Source organism: Leuresthes tenuis, unplaced genomic scaffold (assembly GCF_036924035.1).
Source record: "Leuresthes tenuis unplaced genomic scaffold, fLeuTen1.0.hap1 SCAF_10, whole genome shotgun sequence".
In the NCBI taxonomy this organism is placed as follows: Eukaryota; Metazoa; Chordata; class Actinopteri; order Atheriniformes; family Atherinopsidae; genus Leuresthes; species Leuresthes tenuis.
Window position 1 is genome coordinate 8952157 of NW_027325364.1, and position 15391 is coordinate 8967547.

General features: G+C 38.9%; 1 protein-coding gene across 1 annotated transcript in view; it reads right to left on the reverse strand.

Moving 5' to 3' along the window:
* Positions 1–8515: 8515 nt before the first annotated feature.
* stk40 (serine/threonine kinase 40) overlaps positions 8516–15391 on the reverse strand; it is a 412820-nt gene continuing 405944 nt past the window's right edge. The window contains exon 12 of the transcript XR_011917315.1: positions 8516–8533. The gene's annotated coding sequence lies outside the window, so the exon portion shown is untranslated. The remainder of the gene's footprint in view (positions 8534–15391) is intronic.

A 15391-nucleotide genomic window follows, 5' to 3' on the forward strand; every position in this document is an offset into this window, starting at 1 on the left:
CAAGAAGAATGAGAGGGAATTAGTAAGCTTTAGTGTTGCAAGGTGACTTATTGTTACTTTGCTGTTTGTGGAGAGTTGGCTTGAGCAGCACTGTGAGGTCATTATCTTTGCATGCTATTCTTCCTCCCCAGTGACCTAAAAAGCAATCCTAAGAAAGCATGGTTGAAGGCGTGCAACAATTAGAGTAAAGCTGTGATAAAAAATAGTTCACCTGATTCTTGGTTTTGTACTGTTGTCCATATCTGTTACTGTGTCTTAACAGTTAATTAAATATACTAAAACACTGCTATCATTTACTTTTCCATTTTTTAGACTCAAAACTGAGCACTTGTTCTTCAAAGCTTTTTATCTAGCAGGCACTGCCATGTCAAGACAAACTCTTGCAGGTAGCTCTTTCTAATGCTACAAGAATAAATCTAGTTTGCTGCAAAAGGATGTGTACTGTGTATGCAGCCACTGACAGGGACAATATGTGTTTTTTTCACTCTTCTTTTGGCCTCTTTTTTGCAACTATGTCTATATCATGTCAAACTGCAAAAACAACATGGAAGCACTGTAGAAATCCATCATTCATCAGCAGCATAAAATCTGCAGATTTCAGCATGGTCTCAGAGCCAGAAGGCTGTTGGAGTTTCAGAGAGACATAAATCTCCCAGCACTGCTGCCCTGACCTTGTTTGTTCGGCCCTGACCATTTCTTACTCTGTTCTTGTGGTGGAAGGGTGGGCCACTGCCACAGGCTCTTGGACCAGTGAAAGCTCCCTGAGACCAAGGGTAAGCGGGGTCAAGTGGCCTGTCGCTGGGGTCAACAGCTCTCAATAGCCCCAATAGCCCACAGGTCAAACCCTTGACCTTAGATGCGGTCAGACACTTCTGAGGGAGGCATAAAGTGAGGTCAAGCTTTCTCTACCTCCGCTTTCACCTCTGCTTCCTCTAGCCACACAGGTGTCAGAGGCCCCAGTCCTCGCTAAAGGTCAGAGGTTTCAGTGCAATGGGGGGTCCACTTTAATGCGTCGGATTGGGACATGATGAGCTGCAACTGGACCTGCAGTAGGCAGTATTGACGCAGAGGTAGCAGGTGTTAGAGCTGTGGGTGTTTTGAGCTTCACTCACCCGCCTCACAGGATGTGTTGGAAGTTGAATCCTCACTGGCATCAAGCCATGGTTCTTGTTTGTACGGCTAAAGTGCTTTAAATTGTGGATAAAGTTTCCAGATTAAAGGCCAATCTGTCCAACCTGTCCTCAAATCCTAAAGCTTTGTATTTACCCTCTTCTGTTTTTTCAATTATATTTTGATGCCATGAATTCCACAAAGGAAATTGCAAAAACACCAATGCAGGTCCCTTTACATCCGACTATAATGACACAAACTGATGATGATTACTTTTTGAAAATCTGAATTGAATGCTCACAATTAAGAGTCTTTTATGTATGAATATAGGATGATGGAGAGATTGTGGACACAGCGCATAAAAAGATATATAAAAAAATGCAGCTCAAAGATGTGACTGACATTGAAGAGACTCGGTCATCTTCTGTTTTTGTGTTTGCCACGAGGAGCTCGCAGGAACAATGTTTTGGGAATATTCAAGCATTGGGAAGGACATTGTGGAATTAAATAAAAAGACGCACAAACCAAACAAAAACATTTGGAGAATGTTTTGCGAACATTTTAAGAGTGCAGAGCGAGCGCAGCTGGATTGTTGAGTTTGTTGCATGCTAAGGGAAGGTACGTGCTTAAATCTGACAGCACCCCACTGAGACAATCACAGAACTGGGAGTCTCCTTATTTGTTTAGCAGCCACCAGATAAATAACAACACTCTACTCTGAACTAAAACACTCTCCATCTCCCTCTGTCTCTTGGTCTCTTTGCTGCTCAGATCTCCCGCACTGCCTCCATCGCTTGCTTTTTCTCTTTCAACGCTTTGACAGTTATTTGTATCTTTGTTGCTCTCTATGTCTACCTGTCTGCAGTTACTCACACAGCCAGAGGCTAGCTGTTTCTTCCTCTGTTCTGACATTGTAATATATCCTCCTTGTTAGGTTTTGCTGCCTTTTTGACGTATGTTGTATAGAAATCGCAAATTTGCATTTTCATTTATTTATTTATTTTACTATATTTTGTTTTTCAAGAATTAAAGCAAAGTAACCGAATATGTAAATTTAAGATTTCAGAGAAAACAAGGATTGCAGTCAAATGCCGCTTTTTCATTAGCAGCTGTAAAGTGCTGTTTGTGTGATAATGTCTCTCTCTCTCTCTACTTCTGTTTCTAACACTTTTACTTTCTCATATTTTTGACAAAGTGACACATTTTGAAAGAATATGTGGGATACAGACTCGGTATGTCAGCGTGATACCCATCAAATGCTCACCAGTTTTATCCTGATTTCATGAATATGATCCAGCCAAGTTTGATATTCAGTGTGTCAAACATTGATTCATAAAGATTTATAGTTTCTGCTGCACTTAAAGGATTATTCTAGCCAGAGATGATGATAAGCCTCTCTTCCAATGTGCCCTGTTTGCCTTTTAAAATTTTCTGTGGTTTTTACTTGGTATTATCAGAGGAATAGTTATCATATGGTTTCATCTACACAGTCTTCTCTTGGCCGTAACAAAACATTGTTCTGTAAATGAAATCCTCTTCCTATTCATATACATTGGAATATTTTTGAATTAATGCGTGTATGAATCCCGGTGTGACTAAAAAGGGACAGAGTAAAAATAATTTAATTTATAGAAATGATAACATGACTTGATGACTCATTGCACTTCTCCCGACTTGCTGTTGGACTTCTGCAAACATGTCCCCATGAAAACACACAGTGGCATGTTCCTGCAGCATGGTTCATTGGAACTAGGTGATAGAGGGTATTCCAGAGGATGACAGCTAACAATGTCATATCAAGTGAATGTTTTAAAACACTAAATGTTAACCACAAATGCCAAGTGCGTGTATGAGATCATCACCAGCCCCACATTGATCGGCATTAAAGCCTTCACTCCGGAGAGGCTGGTACGCTCAGTGTGCTGAAATTTATGGACACATTAGAGCCCCTCCTACACACTGCAGGATACATCATTGTGAAAAGTGTGACAATAAAGGGTAGGTGTGTTGCTTTTCACTCCTACACAAAGGGGCTAGAGATGTGAGGTATGGACGCTTAATTGTTTTTGTTAATTAAAGATGGATATGTAATTTATTTCAAGCTAGGTGGCTTTCTTGTACTATCTAATGTGTCACATATACTTGACATCTCTATATAAAAAAAAAGATTAGATTTGTTATTTAAACAGATGTTTCCTGTTGTGAATCTTGTGTTGTTTGCCTGAACAATATGTGGCAGGTCCCACAGTGTTGTTTATTGCAGATTGCCACTTATACCAGCTCTGTATGAATGAAAGCTTGACAGGGGATACCTTGGCTGTATTGCTCCAGGTTATGTAATTAAATTTACAGATGAAATATTGAAACACCAGTGAGGGAGGAGGCCAAAACCTGAAGAGCTCAGACAGAAAGTGCTGAGCAGCACATTTTGCCAGTTTCTTCCCTCATGCAGACTTAATCTTACTGCCCCCCCCCCCCCCCCAAGCTAAAATCACAATGGGTGCAAGGCTGGCAGGGCAAGGTTGTGAAAGTCCATGGAAATTTATGAAGTTATTGATTGACTTGTTTGGCTATCACTAACCCAAGCATGTTGCATGAGGGAAGGAGGATAATAAAGAATTTTTTGAGAGGGTCTTTTTTGTTTTTCTGCCCACTCTGCCAAATATTAATCTCCTAATTTTTAATTTTTAATCTGGACAGAGCTGGAAAATAAATGCTTCTGTCCAGCAGGCCATGGTAAATAATTAAAATTGAAAATTGATTGTTTGCACCAGAGCCAGGATTTATGGGATAGGGGCTCCACCGCACCCCCGGGGGACCCACTCCCACGTCTGCACACACTGGCCTTGTTCCCGTGTGCTAAGCATTTTTTCACATTATTCTCCACCTAATATGCTAAGGAGAGTGAGTGGGGGGGATGGAAAAGAAGACAGAGGGAGAAGAGGTTTGCTTTGTTTGATGACTACTGTGGGTTTTTTTTTTTCTTTTCGCAAAAATCAATGAATTGGAACCTTCCCCCATCTTCCACATGGCTCTAATATTTATTTCAATGTCCTGTCAATAAATATAACAAGGTTAGTTTTATAACGGTTTACCCTGGGAATTCAATTCAAGGGAAGTTATATTTGTTATGCCCGATTAAAAAGGGGAAATCGATATGGGTGAAACTACCACAAACCACCTCCTCCTTTTATTTATATGCCCCCCAACCCATTCCTTCATTTGCCATTTCTCCGATATACCTCTCCTTGTTGGCAACAGGCGATGTGTAATACACTTCTAAACACAAACACACACCTCCTCTCTGCCTGGTTACAAACGGTTCCAACGATGGTGGCCCACCATGTCAGCCTCACCTGACTAATGAACAGTAGGAACACAAATAAGTGTCCCCCGATAAAATTAATGAGGAAGGAAATGCGCCTCACCTAACATTAGTTTTTTTTTGTTTATACCGCTCATCGGCTTTACAGCTTGTATGTGGGGGTTCACCATAATGATAATTCACTTCATGTAGTCTTGCTCATCATGATTAATCTATCTAGTCACCTGTGGCTTATAGTTTTATGGGTATATTTCTCACCATGGTAACACTCGAGAAAAATTATATTTTTGTGCATGTGTTGCATTATATGATTCCGTCATAGTCAGAATTATAGGCAAAGTCAAATATTGTATGTTGCTGTGTTGATATAATTTCTGTATCATAAAAGCTTTTATTAAGATAAACATGTTAGTTAAAAATTTGAATTAAAGCATGAGCGGTGCTGAAGTGTCCCCAGTTTGAATTGTGGCACATTTTCTTTTCTTTTTTTTCTATTTTGTTTAGATTTAGAAGCCTATTCTTTACAAGAAGCCTTGTCATAAGTATGTTTGACCACATGTAAAAAATGTAATATTATCACAACTACTTTGCTTTATCACAAACCCTAACCATGTGGGGTTTTTTTTGTCAAGTTTATGTCAAACTTGAACCATGTATGTTTTGTGCTGACCCCTAACCAACAACAGCTGACAGCAAAACCGAAAAGTATTAAGTCTTAGGACAGCATTGGCCCAGATGGGACTCAAACTAGCTTCTCTGCCATGTAACACCAAATTCCACCTCCCCATAAGCGTTTTTGAGCATCTTATAGTTGTGCGTCACTTTTTTGACAGTTTTTCACAATGCAAAGCATAACTCAAGTCACATTTTTGGTTCCTTGAAAATATTATAACTTTGCCATTTTTGATCATGTGTGACAATTTCATGGAATCCAAAACAATAGCATGTTTACATTATGAAAGTAGTTTTCAAGGTTTTTTGTGGACCCTCTCAGACATTACACACCCTGGAGTTCAACCCTTGAATTCTGTTGTCCTTCTGTTGTGCCACCTTGCAGTGTTGCTCTCGAAGCACTGTGCTGGCAAAAATTTAAATTTCTCGTCTCTCTAGTTGCAAGCACAGAACAGTGAGATAACCTCCATGGTTCTATCTTAATAATTAAAACACAGCGATATAAAGTGGAACACTGCTCTTTTATTTATGAGAAAAGTATGCGCAGTGAAGTGATTGTGTTGAAACCAGGCAAGTCCTTGATCCCTGACATAAGGGTTTGTATTTTCACAGCATATTTGAATTTCAATGCTGTGACATGATCACCCTACAAGCCCAACCTGGCCACGCACACTCACTTTCAGCCTCACCCGATACTCTCACACACCACTATTAAGTCTGTAGAAGAATGAGTAGAAGAGCTGTATTCAAAAAACCCTATGCTCACATTCAAACAAACAAATGTCTCACTGTTCAGATTTAAATCAAGAAAAAGGGTCCATTGAGTCATTTTTCAAAACAATTCTTCTCTCATTTGCCCTCAGCTGTATATTGATGTAGGTAATTTTTAATTTGACATTTTTTTCTTGCAGCGTGTTGTCTTCATATCTGAATAAATGATCCAAATAAAAAGTTCTGTATAGCTAAAAATATTAGGGGTTCTTTAGTGATTTACAGAAACCAGTCGTTCTATGTAGAGTTAATTCACTGATGTCTGCATGCAGGACCTAAGCTGGCCCCTTAGAACTGTTTCCCACCAGTAAAGACAGTGATTTGGTTAAAAGGCATTAGATGCAAGCCTACCCTGGATTCAAGTATTACTTGAAGTATTCCTTCAATCCAGATAATTCTCCTATGCATATCCACCATACATGTGTGTGCTAAAAACATAGAAAGGCTAAGAGCTTCATTCTCTCTTCCCTCCACCATCACTTCCACCACAACAGGGAGCTCTGAAGAAATCAATTACTCCCAGGCGGTTGTGTCGGGCTGCAAGCGAGAGTCCATACATCCAGAAAGGGGAATTATTTAGAAGGGGGAAGGAAAGGTACAAGGTGGGAGGAAGGATGAGGTGGGAGGATGTAGCCTTGCTGGGGTCTCCCATCTACTGCAGCTCAAAAACTCTAATCCCTCAAGGCGACACAGGCCCATCTTCTCACATTATTGTGGCGTTACACTTCTCAATCCTGCTGGCCGATCGACTCATTAGTTCCGCATTAGCTTCTTCTCTTTTAGCCCACTGCCAAACTACCTGATGAGAGGCACAGGGGAAAACAATACCTATTCAACAGCATGATACATGAATGTGCATGCATGATTGTCTGTATTGACATGAATGGACGCACGCACACAACAAAATATGTTTTTAGGCAGCCAGAGTTGCGGCATCTTCATTATCCAAATACTGTTTGAGCTAAAGAGACTGGTGGGGTTGCATGTGTATGTCTGCTTTTAACGTGAGAGTGATGTGGTTATGTGTAAAAATATGGAGAGTGAAAACAGTCACCTCTGTCAGCACACACCTGCCCATTGCATACACTTGCACATGCACACACATGCTGTTTCTCCTCCCTGCACAAATTCTGCTGAATAAAAGATGCTCAGCAAAATTTCTTTATCTTTTTATACATCTGTTTTCTTCTTTATATGTACTTACACATCTATTTTCTTAAAGTAAACAACCAGGGGCTATTTACTTTTTGAACAAAACAACCATATCATGTGTGTTTTATCATTGCTTGCAAATTAAGTAGTACAATTATGCCAAAAATGTAAACTAATCAGAATAATCCCTCCTTCCATCATATCTTTCATATCGGGGTCACTGAACTTCTGATTTCTCTTTTATTACAGTACAGGTTACTTTGTTTTTCATGGGAGGAAATTGTGTTGGATTAAGGGTACTTCTGCATCAGACAAAACGTTACATAATAGCATAAGTTAATGGAGAAAAACATTGGGATAGGCATGTATTTGCAGATATTAGCCTGTATGGGGGGGATTAGTCACAAGCCATTCACACTGTGAATGCACATATTTTGGAACCTCCACAACATAATACATAAATTACAAGTTTGAATGCTGAATGATATCCACTCCCCCATCCACCCCCACCCCCCCAGTGGAAGAAATGGGTTCCTTTTCTTAGAATAAAAAGGTTCAGTGTTTTCCATTTCTCGTTGGGCTTTGACTGGACAGAGTAACCTTGTTTACACTGTTCACGCATGTATGAATGTTACCAAGTGCTGTGATGAGCCAAAGTATATTTTCTCCTTTTCTTGAAGTGTGTTATTTTGATGTCCTTGGAAAGTTTCATACCATCTTTAGTGTTGCACTGAACATTATCTGGCCATGTAAACAGTAATTGTGTAGGGGTGTCTACACAAAACATTTTTTCTGCAAGTGTGAAAATGTCCTTTAGCAAACATGGAATTCGCATATTTTCCAGTGCTTTTCTTCCTCTCAGATTTGGACAGCTTCCTATATACTGTTCAGCTGTAAGGAGAGAATACAGCAGGTTCAGGAAAAAACTATTTTTTCATTAAAAAATCAACAGTATTAACAAATTATGTAATTCAGTGTTTCTTAATATTGAACATTTGTTAATTGATGAAACAAAATGAATATGCACAGCTTATACTATCCCAAACTCATATAAAAAGAAAGTGGTTCATACATGAAATTCTATCATCTTTCCTTTGACTCGTGGTTCAGTGGTTCCTCCTCTAATATTCTCCTTGATGCCTCTGATCTTTTGCCATATACATTGACTGTGAGCAAAGAAGGGAAGCTTTCTCCTCATCGCAGTGTAGTGGGTGGAGAACCAGAAGGATGTTGGGTGGAGAGGGAGGGAGAAGGAAGAATCTTACAGCCTTGGTGGGGTCTCAGGCCATTAAATATCCATGCTGAGGAGGAGTGCTTAACACCTCCAAACTTCCCACTGTATCACACCTCATCATTCTGGCTTTGAAACCTCACCATACTTTTTTTTTTTTTTGTGCACTCCTCCCAGTTTTGGCTCACTTTCGTATCCTTTCACTCCGGTCTGACACACACACACACACACACACTCACGCACACACACGCACACACACGCACACACACACACTGTTAACTACCTTGGGAGATTCCTATAAACAAAAATGCACAAACACATTGGCAAAAATGCACAAATCTGTGCAAACTGAAAGTAAATCTTTGTAAGAATAATCTACACACTTGATCCATGGTCCTTCTCTCTGCTCAGCGACCTCTCCTTCGTACAGTAATTGGCTCACAATGACTTTGCACCACTGCTAACTACCTGACAAAGATACACTTTGTGCTCTTACCCACACAAACACACACTGACAAAACCCACACTCTTTTCACCACACAGAAATGTCCCATCCCCAGACCCCCTATGTGATTCTATTAATAGCTAATATACACCATCATTAGCATGCATGGAAACCTCCCCTGCACTATTAATAGGACATGTCCAAATCACTGCCGTCGCATTAGTGGCTAACAGCTACAGCACAGGGAGTTTAAGTGTTGCTAACCGAGCGTGCCTGGTTTATTATGCCTTGTGTGAATAATAAAATACCCTCCCTCTCAGTGCTTGTCGTCTCTCTGAATCTCTCTAAAAGTCTCTCCAGCCCTCTCTCTGTCTGCCACACTTCCTCCTGTCACAGCACCTCCACATACATGGCTGAACTTGGCAGAGCGCTTTGTTTGAACATCGAGAAGCTTGCCTTGTATTGTGAATATTTAACTTTCTGGCTGGGCTATAGATGGGTGGATTTAAGAGAATGTGACTTGATGAGTTGAGTTCAAGCAATAATGTGAGCCTCCCGTTTCCCTGGTCTCCCTTTTCTTTGTATGTATCGTGATACTGTTCACAGTCTTGTAGTTTTCAGCGATGTGTTTTTTCTATCATCGCCATTATAACAAACCAGTGCACACATTGAGGATGAACATCTTTCTTTTATTTAATCATTTTGCAATATGTCGTTGTGTGTTGAGACAAAGGAAACTTACTTTTATACCAAGAAAATTAATCAGAAAAACATCACTCACAATAATCTAAACTCTTTCAATATTTCTAGAGTTAAAGTTCAATCTGAATATTTTGGACTCACTTATAAATATCATGTAGAGTTGAAGGTATAATTAAGGTGTTTTTGTGAAGGTGGAAAAGTGTTAATTCCATGACACAAATTGCTATTTTTGCAAAAACAAAAATGCAGTGTTTCCTCAAAATTGTCTGGATCTTTATCTCTAACTAGGCTTCCCTCCACCACAATCTCTGCCTTCGCTCTTTTTCTTTCTGTTCTCTTCTTCTCTTCCTCCCTCCCTCACTTCATGTCTCGGACGTCCTGTGGGATAGCATTTTCATACAACGCAGAAAAAAGGAGAGAACAAAATTGGAAGGAGTTTTAAATATCTGGTTTAACTGTCTTCTTCTATGGTTTTCTCTCACACTAAGTTTTTCTGTTGCTCTCATTACCTTTTTTTTCACACGAAAGGTTGTTAAATGTGCTTACTAGTGCGTGTGTGTGTGTCTGTGTGTGGGCATGTGTACCTGTAAGATAATTAAGTGGATGATTAAATCTAACAGTAATAGAATAAACAGAGTAAAGTATTATTTCAAGCGAGATGGATATTCAAGATCACAAATAACTCCCATTAGAGAAAATAAGTATCCTGTTAACTGTCATTGTACATTTCTTTTAGAAATAAAACATAAATAGATTAACATAGAAGTCACTGTTGATCCCTCCAATCTTTTCCCATTGATTCCTAATTTTTTCAGGTTCCGGGTTCATGATTTTTAATGGGCAGAGTGCAGTCCTTCGTCCTGACTTGGATTTGTCAATAGTCTATCATAAGATGAAGGCCTATGAGCAACACCTAAAATGGTAGCAGGCCACTATTTCAGAGGGAAACTGATTATTGATTGGGAGCCACAGCTGAACTGATTGGAGTTATTGAATGAATGACAGTAAGGGTGAGACTGAGGGCTCAATAAAGAATGATTGAAGCATGCCACACAGCAGGTGCAGCAGCTGGACAACAGTTGAAACAGCAAGGGACTGCACTTTACCCACATTGTTATTAGAATTGACAGTGTTTTCAGTCATGCATTCATCTCTTTCTTTTCTGTGTTTGGTTTTCTTTCATTTTCCCCTTTGCTTAACTCTTTGTGTTTATCTCTATTCTCATTTTCATCCTTAACATCTTTAACTGTGATCATATTAGCACTTTACTTCACAGGTTAGTATATCAGACCTACATGTATTGACTTACACTACTTGTGTCATGTGTACGCATTGCTGTATTTCTATGTTGGCATGTGTATATAGTGGCATATATGACTTTTTTTGTGTGTTTGTGCATGTGCAGTTGTGTTTGTGAGGTCCAAGTTCCTGCAGTGTTGACAGGTCTCTTGCATGTCCTGGTCACTGTAAACAAACCAAGGTTGGGTTTAATCTTATAATGGTCGAGAGAAGGCCTCCTTAAAGCAAATCACAATGCATTGACCAAAAGACTCATGCATTATTCAGAGCTCCTTTTTTCATATCACACAACCTCAGCAATGTTCACACAAACAGACACACGCACACACACAGACTCATACAGGCTCATTTGCACTCACCATTGGCACTCCATAGGCCATATGAGCAGTCACACAGTGTAGCCCTTTAATTCCAATAATTAATGCTTGTCTTTTTTTATTTAATTAGTGCTCTTTGGCCAATTCAGTTAACATTTTGGTCAAGTATTCCAGCTGCATTAATTGTGATGTGCAGTAAATTGTACTTGACATAAACATTTTGCAGAGATCCAGTGAGGTGATCTTTTTAGACAGTTTGTATGAATTAATTTTCCAAATTGATGAAGGCCTATGAGCCTTATGTTATTAAAAATGATGTTTAATAACATCATTTTTAATTTCAAATAACTAAAATTCATTAAACAACCCTTTTCTGTAAGATGTATTTGTGTTTATATCTATTTGTACATCTGAGACTGAAATACTCATCATCACTCTGTGGCTCTCATAATAACTAATTGCAGCCAGGTTAAAAATTCATTAAGAGCTATCAGTATGAAAAATATGATGGATTTGAAGAAAGAAGAGGATGACTGACTCAGGCATTTATCAAAATGATTGATTCCACAACTAATTTATGTAGAATCAAAGCTATTTTATTATTATGTAGGGTTTCCTTTCTTCAATATGAATTAGTGTCACAGTTAATTATCTCAGGGTCCACTCCAGAAATTCACTTTCAATGAATTTGATGTTATATATTTAATCCTTTTAAATAAATAGATAAAAAAGAAAGCTGAATGTAGCTATTGATATGAAATACTGAATTGGAAACCGATATTAAAACAAACAAGATGCATAATGTTAACCTAAATATCTATGTGTCCCCTTGACTTAGCATGAAAATAATGATAGGTTACGATAAAGGTTTGCAAAGACACAAACAGAACACCTGCTCTAACACACAGTGGCCCAGTCACAGACGGTTTGTATGCTCAACCCCTACTGTTTCCTGCGTCCCCTGTAATTGGCTTCTTTGCTGCCGAGCCCTGCCTCGGATCTCTTGCATCCATCCACCCTTCCAACCTTCATTTCCTCTTTGACTCACCTTCACCCTCACCAACCCACCTCCTTTCAGAGGACCTTGGTGCATTCTCTGACCCTCCTCTCCTTTTCTGGAACACTACAGTCAGCAGCATAATCCAGAGCAAGAAAAATTGTGTATTTGAAAAAGCTTTTTTTAAAAGCATTAAACTCAATGCAAACCTGTCATTTAATATGCCAAATTTGATTTGTTTAAACTACCTGCTTGTGGAGTAGCATTAGCTCATAAACTGCTCTTAATTCCACAGTGTTTAGATTCAGGATTACAGTATCTACATTATTATATACTCACATAGGTGTCAGTCATGCATTATGTTTCCCAGGTGTCAACCCATCCTTCTCATGTCCACTTTGACTCAGTGGTGAACTGATAAGAACTTGGTTCTCAAATTGTAGTTTGAAAAAGTAACTAATTGATAAGGTCAGCTTCACTTTGACATAATATTCTGTGAATATTTTATTATTTTATTATTCAACACCCTGAATCAGGAACAGAAGAGGAGATAGTGACCATATTTAACATTTGGTCAGATACCAAAAATATATTAATAATGCATTTAACACCTTTTATTAGATTCTCTCAAAAATCTTCACTACACATGGGTCTAGGCAGATAGGGATGTTATCTGCAGCTTATCTGGTTAGCAGAGGTATACAACAGTAAGACTAGTTGTAGATTAATTGCTTAGTATTATAGAAAATTTGGCATTTTTGCCATTTATTTTTTCTTTATTTTCTTGGCATTCTTCATATTTTGTAAGTAAAGTTATTTAAGTAAAGTCCACTTATTATTTTCATCAAAGTTAACAGCATTATTCAAAGGAAAAGTTATACTTTGGAGAGCAATCCTCTTGAACTATCTTTAAGGTACTGATGGTTGTTGTTCAAAAACATTATTTCATGATATTTTCATGTCAAAAATGTTATTTATGATCTTACAGGATGTGCACATAAAGTGTGATTTTTTTTTTTTTATGAACCACAGGTATTGTTTGTAGACAACAGCATTATTTGGATCATTGTCCTGCTTCAAGAGACACAGAGCATAGCCATGTTTGGCCTGAGGGGACACTTATAAACATGTGAATATGCCTCGACCCAGACACAAAGAGATGACACCACACATAAACACACTCACACATGTGCACGCATATATATGGAAAGAAAGACACAAACACAGACAGTGTGGACATAAGCATGATGCGAAAGGTGTTTGGTGAATTAATAAATATACTCATGCATGCATGAAAACACACACACACACACACACATTTGCAGGCCTATACTCCTACTCACCTTAATTGGCCCACCAAGCATCACTTAAAAAGCCTTTGAGACGGAGTGAGTGTGAGATAGACATGGAGGAGGAGAAGGGGGAGCTCATTGATATAGAGAGAAAAAGGAAAAAGATGGAGTCGTGTAGAGAAGGAGGAGATCGGGAAGTGGGAAGAAAGGGAGAGGGAGGGCAGAAGGCACGAGGAGGAGAGGGAAAGAAAGCTCCCTGTGTGTTTCTGGGGGTAATTACAGATGCAGATTTGCGTTGCCACTTGCAACATGGCTGAATTCATTTCCATCTTCGCTTTGCCCTTCCCTGGTGCCCCAGGGGAGGCAGAGACAGAACTGTGTTTGTGTGTGTGTGTGCATGAATGTTCAAGGAAGCAAATCTGGGAATCTGCATAACAAGCTAGGAAAGAAAAGAGGTAAAAGGAAGAAGAGTGTGAGGAAGAGGAAGAGGGTCCTCCAAAGACAGGAGAGCTTGTGTGTGTGTGTGTGTGTGTGTGTTAAAGAGGCACCTACAATTTGTTAAAATTTAATTAACTCTTTATACATGATCTGAATGACATAAACTTAACATTTTTGTGTGAAAAACTATAGTGGATTATTCCCAAATATGACTAAAATAAGCCAGCCATGTTTGATATACAGTCAAATTAACAATGACTGCCACAGATCATTAGCATCAAGTTATTCTCATGTTCCTTTCTTTTGTATGCAGCTTTGATTTCTAAACCTGGTGGAAGGGATTAGGTCTGTAATGACATGAGAGAGAAACACTTACATAATCAGCTATATGTGGTGTCAGCTATATACATTAGGTGTGAACAGAAAAATCAGTGCCACAGTTTAATCAATCAAAGGAAAATATCTAAAAGTCAATTTGATCCACTTCTGAGTGATTGATGGCTCAACAAAAATTCCAGAATTACACTCCCGCTGTAAACCTCTCCCACTTGCTGTCCCTTGCAATTAGAACAGTTTGAAAAACAATTTTACTACAACTTTTTGACCCTGTCTTTACTTTTAAATGAAAGGTAGAGCTCATGTTTTTCAGCTAAACTTGATTTAATCATTTTTTTTTCTTTCTTTAAAACCGTTGTTATCGTAAGGTGATAAGAAAGACCTTGTCCTCACACGATTATGTTCCTGCCTGTTGCGAATAAAAATGTCAGGAACAAAGGTGAGGTAGGACCCAGATGCAGTTCTTCTCAAAATCAAAAAGGTTTATTCAAAAAACAGGACACAAGAACAAAAAGCGCAGCTAAGCCGGATAATCAGAAATTCTTAACTGTGGAAAAACATTGAACAAAACAAGGCTATGAAAATGAGACAAGACTATGGAATAAATAACTATGAGCTAGGACTATGGCTATGGCTATGGCTATGGCTATGGCTATGGCTATGGCTATGGCTATGGCTATGGCTATGGCTATGAGGCAGGAAACCAGACTTATCTTTTCGTGAAATGACGTGAAGGGTTAGTGAGGATTCTGCGATGAGGGAAAGGAAACCAGGAGACTAAATGCTGTGGAGGGAGTGATTAGTGAATGACGTGCAGCTGTGAACAATGAAACAGGTGATGTGAGTGAAGCTGATGGCAGGGGAGAAACATGACAAGAACCTAAAAAACCTGAACATAAGAATAATCAAAACATAAACTGTGACAGAAAAAACATATACTGTGACATAAAAAACAATTAACAAAAAGAAAAGGTCAGTGTTGTGTTTGGCATAAAACAAGCATCTGTAGGATGTTGACACACTTTTTACTCTGTTTAGATTCTGAGAGAATACAGGTGTTTCATATCATAGTAAAATCCCCGCGGTGTATTTACCACAGACTTGTCCTTTTGTCAGAAGACGATTGATGGAGTTCTACACCGGCCCTCAGTGTACTTGTGCTTGTGTAATGACAGCATATGACCACCAGGGGCTTACTTATCACAGCAGTCCATATAAAAAAGAAAGCGATTTAGAGAATAATAATGGAAGTCAAAGACAGACAGAAGACCAGCTACAAATAAACAATAGATCTTCATGCAAGT